Here is a 7,962-nt window from a genome sequence, read left to right as displayed (position 1 = left end):
GAGTAACTGGCTCTTACGATCCACATCGCAGGGGGTGAGGCACTCCCCATGATATGGGGAGTAATAGCAACCCCCTCTCCCCCCAGACTATTACGATCCACATCGCAAGGCAGTTCAGGACACCAGCCCAGCCCCAACCTTGACCCAGACAGTGGGTATCATGGGACCACCTCAGGGTGGGTGGCAGCTCAGCTCGAAGGTATCCCTGCTGCCAAAGACCAACTGTTCCTGCTAGTTTGAATCTGGCCACAGGGTCTCTGTTGGTGAGACAGGTGACCATGAGGCAGACACCCTGAAATCTAGCACGACAGAGCTCAACGCCCCCATGAGAGGCACCATGGCACGCAGACTTTGCAGACATACTAGCGAAGGCCACAGCAGGTCCTGAGTGAGGAACAAGCTGACCAAGATCCTGGGGTCCTGCCACACAACCTTTAAACCAGGGACTGGAAACTGTTTCCCTAAAGAGCCAAGAATCAGTATTTTCAGCTTTGCCAACTGACCTTTGTCTCAAGGACGCAACTCTGCCATGGCTGCACCACAGCAGCCTTCTGCAGGTGGCCTGTGAAGAGATGGGCATGACTGCACCCCCATCAAACTTTACTTATGGACGTGGAAACTTCTCAGCGTCATGAAGCGTTAGTTTTTTATTTGTTCAACCATTTGGAAACATAAAATCCATTCTTGATTCACGGGCCACAAAAGCAGGCAGGGACAGGCTGCCCCTGGCCAACCCTTGGAATGAGCTTAGAGAAGGAAAGGACAGGCTGCGCCACTGTAGCCTCCTCACAGCAGATTCGCTGCAGGAGGGTCCTTCTTAGCAGCCACTTCTCATCCTTCATCTTGGCTTCAGATGCAGTTCAGGTGGAGAAAGAGAGAACAGAACTGGCCTCAGCAACAAGGAGGAAGGAGATGCAGGGTCAAGTAGCCACGTGGATCCATCACACTCAACACTCACACCAAGCGGAGCAGAGGCAGGACCAGCCCGGGGGCCCCAAAGTGGAGGCTCTCTGGGATGGGGGACCTCTGGCTGGGCAAGATTCTCTACCTAAAACTCATATAGAAGATCTAAGGAGTAGTTACAGAAAACACACACTAAGAAAGAGCCCAGCCGGGTGCAGTGGCTCAAGCCTGTAATCCCAGCACTTTGGGAGGCCGAGACGGGCGGATCACAAGGTCAGGAGATCGAGACCATCCTGGCTAACACGGTGAAACCCCGTCTCTACTAAAAATACAAAAAACTAGCCGGGCGAGGTGGCGGGCGCCTGTAGTCCCAGCTACTCCGGAGGCTGAGGCAGGAGAATGGTGTAAACCCAGGAGGCGGAGCTTGCAGTGAGCTGAGGTCTGGCCACTGCACTCCAGCTCGGGCGACAGAGCAAGACTCCATCTCAAAAAAAAAAAAAAAAAAAAGCCCACGATAAAAACAGCACACCAGCACACCAAGTTTGGCCAACAGGCTCTCACAAGCCAGTAGGTAAGAAAGCCCAGGAGAGCCCACCAGAGGAGCTGGGGGTGGGTTCCTGCCTGTAGGGGGTCTGGGACACCCCATTCCCGCAGACGAGGACCCATGTTTTGGGGAGGAAGCTGTCAGAGTCACCAGTGAGCTGTTCAGAGCTGGAGCCACTGAGCAGGTGAGGAGCCCTGGCTGGCCACGTCCCCTTGCGGGCTGAGAAGCTGGGGTGGGGGTACACCCCCAGGGGCACATGCAAACGGGACCACGGACCCTCCTCCTGCCCAGAGGTTGCTCAGTTCCCAAGGGACCACCAAAGTCTGGAACCCAGGGACACACCCCCTGACCCACATGCCCAGGCCTCCTGGACCAGGCAATGTCCAGTATAGGCAGGCCGTCTGGGCTTGGGGCCAGGACGGGTGGACGGTCCTGCTAGGCCGGCCTCCTTCTCCCTACCAGCTGGGCTGGTTGCACTGTAGTTTGGTTCTGGCAACATATTGCTGCCCACTTTGGCCACACCAGTCCCCGGCTCCCTGTCTAGGCCCAGTGCTGTCCAACCCACCTACACAGGCCCCACACACCCAGTGTCCACCAGGCTCCCGTCAGCCAGGAGGACCCATGCTCACCCCCTGAAGTGTCCATGGGAGCCTGCATCCCACAGGGACCCACAGCTCAGGGCCAACCTCCACGGGGGCCTCTTGGTTGTGGTGGCAGGGGTGGGGGCAAGTTGACCTCCAGCCCTCCCATCCTGGCCACTGTGTTTTATGGGGTCATTCAGAACTGGGAGCTTCCTGGGGACCCCAGAAGGAAGAGAACAGGGTGGTCACGGCAGCCTCAGCCCCAGGCTCTGGGTCCAAGTACAACAGTCTTCCGGTTCTGGTTTGATCTGGGCGGTAACAACAGGTCAAGTCATTCACACAAGGATTGGCTTCAATATAATGCATCAAGGGACTGTGGAGGACACAGATCAGCCTCCAGGCCGGTTACACCTGGTGACTTAGCCAGTGCAGGCTAGGGAGTGGAAAAGCTGACCCGTGACCTTCCCACCTACCCTGCCCACCAGATGGCAGTAGCGGCCAGGGATCCCTGACTTCAGGCAGAGGCAGGCAGCACAGTTGCTGCCTCCTTTAATCCCATCCCAGGGCCCACAGGGCTTGGAGAAACCTGGCAGGGGCTGAGTTGGGAGAATCAGGCAGAGAGATGCCAAGTGAAGAATGTGAGGGACTGGGTATGAGGGACACTAGGGCACAGGGCCTGCTTCCCCTGGGGAGGTGGCAAGGAGACATATAGTAGCCAAGCCTCCGCAGGCACCACCCTGCTGCCAGGCACGTGTGGTGCCCATACCCACCCCAATGGCTGCAGGAAGGTTCTTCATCAACAAAAGGGGACGACGCACCCACAGCCACATAGGCATTGGTGCCCACACACATCAGAGAAGAAAATTATGTCCCCTTCCTCCCCATGGTGGGTCCAAAATTACCCGCTCCTGCCAACACCCCCTCCCCCAACTCCACAAGCTGCTGACCTCCACACCGGTGCCATGCCATGTGCCAGGAACAGCTCAACGGTACATCCCAAAGGGTGCTATCCTGGAGCAGCTGTGCTGGGCAAATGACACGTTTCCTAGTCACAGAGGTTTTCTTTCTTTACTGCTCACCGGCCCTGTGCCTTGGTTTCCCCCACTGTGGCACAGTAAGGAAATCCCATCTGGAAGGCTAGGAACCCAGAAATGTCACCACACCTGGTGAAATGGGGGGTGAAACTCCCTGCCTTGGACCTCTTGCTCCAGGACTGATGTCCCTTGGGACATGGCCAGGCCAGCATCCTGGAGAGGGCTGCATTCCTTGCCTGGGGAACCTTGGTCCCAGTTACGGATCACTGGGGTTGAGGCCCCTAATGGATTGGGGGAGGCATAGGGTAGAATGGAGGTAGTCCCATTACACGGGCCTGTGTAGACCTCAGAAAACAAGCATTGAGTTCGGACTCTTGTCTGAAGCTGGCCACCTGTACGTATTTGGGCTTTGGGGTGTGATGAGGGCCCGGGGTCAGGGGACAAAGTGTTCTGGTTTGGACACGCAGGGGGTTCTCTGCAGCTCTCTCAGGTACAGGGTATATTGCTAAGTATATGCTTTTAAAAACCCTAGGAGGAGGGGGCACCCAGAAGGGGCCCTGAAGTCAAGGGCATCGTCCAACCTTTCTACCTCCCCAGCTGAAGACAGGCTGGAGGACAATTCTCCAGAGTTTCATAACAAAGAAGAGAAAAAAGAAATCAAAAAGCCCTGGAGGATAGGTAAGCTAATGAGGGCTGACTGGGATTCCCCTGCCTAATCCTCAAAACAAGCCTTCCCTGTCTGTCCTCTGGGCCAGGTGAGGAAACAGGTCACAGTAGGACATTCAGACCCTGGACAGGCAGCTGGCAGCCTGGAGTCCAGGACGTGCAAACACATTTTGACTAAGGCACATCCTGCACAGCCCTAAATCCATTAAAACTTGAGTCAATACAGCACATGCTTCTGTGGGCACAGGATTGGGTCTAGGGTTACAGATCGGCAGGATCTCAAGGTAGAATTTTTCCTAGTACAGATCAAAATGGACTTTCTTATGTCTTCATCTTTCTCCATAGACACAATAACATTCTGATCTCTCTTTCTTTCCCCCACACAGGGAGTGTGACCACTGTATGTCAGCCACTGGGGGACCGGCTTCAGCTTACAACCACCTTCCAAATTCCACCCTCTCACCTTGGCAGAAGCTGGCCAGGAATTGGGGCCAATGGATGGGTGGGGTCTGCACAGGACACCGTATTCAGGTCCCCATGACGGCCTCACACAAAGGTGGTGGCCCTGCAGTTCCAGGTGCCACACAAACGCCAGCCCCTGCTCGGGCCCTGATCTTTGAGGAAGGGGAGCAGCAGAACCCGAGCACTGACCCCACAGTGCCACTCACACCCACAGACGATTCTCCACAGAGGCATCAGGTCTCGGTCTTGGCCACCTCCTCCTGCAGGGCCTCAGCTGTTTCCTGGGACTCACGTGGTCCTTCCTCACATGCAGCTCTGGTAAGATGCATTGATCTGTACCCAGGGGCTCTGAGGTGACAACGGTCACGCTCATGCAGAGTGCAAGGGCGGAGGCTGGGTGCCCATTGTGGGGACCCTGACTGCAGCACTCCTAGACTATCATCGGGCCTGTTGGCCCCCAGTCTTAGCTAGGGCACCAGTGGTAGGAGTGCACTGCTCTGGACTCTGCAGGAGGAGGACAACTGTCACCGCATCTTTATGTTCTCCTGCGGGTGTCACTCTGTGCTTCTCATCTCCTGGTTGTAGGATTCAGGGCAGACTCTCTGAAGACCTTGTGGGAAACAGCAGAGTCCAGCAGAGAAGACAAGAAAAGCCCAGCTGCAAAGATGAAAAAATGGCAGGTGTGACATGGGCCCCCCATTCTGATTCTGTATTTAGATGAGGTCTTCCGGAACACCTGCTCTCATTGGATACAACTTCAAATATATATATATACATATATATATATGTTTTGTTTTGTTTTTTTTTTTGAGACAAAATCTCACTCTGTTGCCCACGCTGGAGTGCAGTGGCGTGATCTCGGCTCACTGCAACCTCCATATGCCAGGTCCTGGTTCAAGCAATTCTCCTGCCACAGCTTCCTGAATAGCTGAGATTACAGACATGCACCCCCATGCCGGGCTAATCTTTTGTACTTTTAGCAGAGACGGCGTTTCACCAAGTTGGCAAGGTTGGTCTTGGAGCCCTGGCCTCGGGTGATTCACCCAGCTTGCCCTCCTAAAGTGCTAAGATTACAGGCATGAGCCACCGTACCCGGCCCATTGTGGCAGATTAATCACAGAGGAAAAGAAGGCCTGGACTCAGCATGAAGATGATGGAAAGGGGTAAGAGCAGCTCTCTACATACGGTGTTGCCAGCTTCCAATTTTCAACATAAGGGACCCTAAATAGCTTTCCCAACAAAAACAACTGAGATGTTGGGTAAAACCTACAAAAATGCATCTTTGTAAGTGCATTACTGAGCTGGCATTGAAGGATGGAATCCACAGCAGTCAATAAAGAATTGGCGGGAACAAAAGTGGAATTTCTTTTCTGTTTGGACAGTTGCACAGAGGATGGGGCATCAGAAACAAAACCGGATGTCTCTCCAAAATGAGGTCAGAAATCTGACATCTTAGACGTCAAATAAAAGCCCACCTCAGAGCAGGAGCAGCAAGGAGAGCACCTGTCCCTGCATTGGTGCTGGGTGGAGGGAAATCCACTGACCCTGAGAACCGATGAGAAACAGTCCTCCGGGAGTTCATGCTGGAAGACCTGGAGAGCATGGGTCAAATCGATGTGGCACCAGGCGGCTGCTAACTTCACCTCTACCCCATGTGAGTGAATATCTTTGCTGAAACAATGCAATCCTGTCCTCAAAATATCTCCGCACATAAAATGCCAAGGAAGATCAGTCCACGTGCAAAAAGTTACAAAACATAAGTAATCCTAGTACTGTGGATACATCCAATAATTCAAGAAACAAATTCAGCAGAGCCACAAAAATCCCAAAGTTGGAAAAGATCAACTGCCGGCAAAGTATCCACTGCTGTCGCTCCTGTTAAGAAACTGTAATTTGGCCGGGCGCGGTGGCTCACGCCTGTAATCCCAGCACCTTGGGAGGCTGAGATGGCCGGATCACGAGGTCAGGAGATCGAGACCATCCTGGCTAACATGGTGAAACCCCATCTCTACTAAAAATCCAAAAAAATTGGCCGGGCGCGGTGGCTCAAGCCTGTAATCCCAGCACTTTGGTAGGCCGAGACGGGCGGATCACGAGGTCAGGAGATCGAGACCATCCTGGCTAACACGGTGAAACCCTGTCTCTACTAAAAAATACAAAAAGCTAGCCGGGCGAGGTGGCTGGCGCCTGTAGTCCCAGCTACTCCGGAGGCTGAGGCAGGAGAATGGTGTAAACGCGGGAGGCGGAGCTTGCAGTGAGCTGAGATCTGGCCACTGCACTCCAGCCCCAGCAACAGAGCGAGACTCTGTCTCAAAAAAAAAAAAAAAGAAACTGTATTTCATAAAGAGCTAGGCACGCCCCTCTGTGGCCTCACACTTGCCTTCTCAGGCATGTCTGTCCCAGAAATGCCCTTGCACTATCTTCTCCAAGAGACACATACGGGGCAAGAATATTTAGGCAGTGATTGTAGAAATAGAAAACACCTGAAAGCCATCCAAATACACCTGTATCAAAGAAAAAAACTGCCATAGTCACATTGTGGAATATGATACAACTGTGAAAATGAACTGCGGTTAGAAGCATCAACAATGAAAAATTACAGTGAACAAAGGAAATTGCTGAAAAATATACTGCTATTCCATATACAGTTCACAAACCATTATATATGATATTGCTTAATAATATACACAGAAATGATAAACCTTATGAAAAGCAAGACAAACATTACCACATTAGTCCTATGTCTGGGTGAAGAAGGGAGATCCAGGTGATCAAGGAGGGGCATATTGTAGCCTTTCAAGACACTCGATGCTAATGGATAATGACAGCAGTGCAATTATTAATCTATCGGATTATGCATTCAGTTTTGTTTATTTTTTTGTTTTTGAGGTGGAGTTTTGCTCAGGTAGCCCAGGCTGGAGTGTAACGGCACGATCTCGGCTCACTGCAACTTCTTTCTTCTGGGTTCAAACAACTCTCCCACCTCAGCCTCCTGAGTGGCTAGGATCACAGGTACCTGTCACCATGCTCAACTCACTTTTTGTATTGTTTTAGTAGAGACGGGTTTCACCATATTGGCCAGGCTGGTCTTGAACACCTGATCTCAAATGATCCACCCGCCTCAGCCACTGAAAATGCTGGGATTACAGGCATAAGCCACCGTGCCCACCCAAATTGTATAGACACTTATGTGTCATATATTTCATAATTAAATATAAAAAATAAAATATTTACTGTAGTTTGTAAATGAAAGAGGAATAAAAAATGTTGCAAACTTTTAAACATCAAACCTGTTGTATAGCTCATATTGACCCTCGTATTAAGCTGTGGTAAGTTCCAAGTTGTATTTCATTGTCATTTTCTAAAAACTAGGTGAACAGATGAAAAGCAGAATTCAGTTTTAAAACAAGATATTAAGATAACGTGGGCCGGGCGCGGTGGCTCAAGCCTGTAATCCCAGCACTTTGGGAGGCCGAGATGGGCGGATCACGAGGTCAGGAGATCGAGACCATCCTGGCTAACACGGTGAAACCCTGTCTCTACTAAAAAATACACAAAAACTAGCGGGGTGAGGTGGCGGGCGCCTGTAGTCCCAGCTACTCGGGAGGCTGAGGCGGGAGAATGGCGTAAACCCGGGAGGCGGAGCTTGCAGTGAGCTGAGATCACGCCACTGCACTCCAGCCTGGGCGACAGAGGGAGACTCCGTCTCAAAAAAAAGATAATGTGGCCGGGCGCGGTGGCTCAAGCCTGTAATCCTAGCACTTTGGGAGGC

General features: G+C 52.1%; 1 long non-coding RNA gene across 1 annotated transcript; it reads left to right on the top strand.

Annotated features, from left to right (window-relative positions):
- The first annotated feature begins 1,360 nt into the window (after positions 1-1,360).
- On the top strand, positions 1,361-4,986 carry LOC113220083. Its single transcript, XR_003307026.2, has 3 exons — positions 1,361-1,631; positions 3,595-3,740; positions 4,115-4,986. It is a non-coding gene; the product is annotated as an uncharacterized LOC113220083 (long non-coding RNA).
- The last annotated feature ends 2,976 nt before the right edge of the window (positions 4,987-7,962 follow it).

The sequence above is a fragment of the Piliocolobus tephrosceles genome, unplaced genomic scaffold, assembly GCF_002776525.5.
Source record: "Piliocolobus tephrosceles isolate RC106 unplaced genomic scaffold, ASM277652v3 unscaffolded_406, whole genome shotgun sequence".
NCBI lineage: Eukaryota > Metazoa > Chordata > Mammalia > Primates > Cercopithecidae > Piliocolobus > Piliocolobus tephrosceles.
The sequence above is the reverse complement of the archived record's forward strand: the minus strand, read 5'-3'. Positions and strand labels throughout refer to the sequence as shown.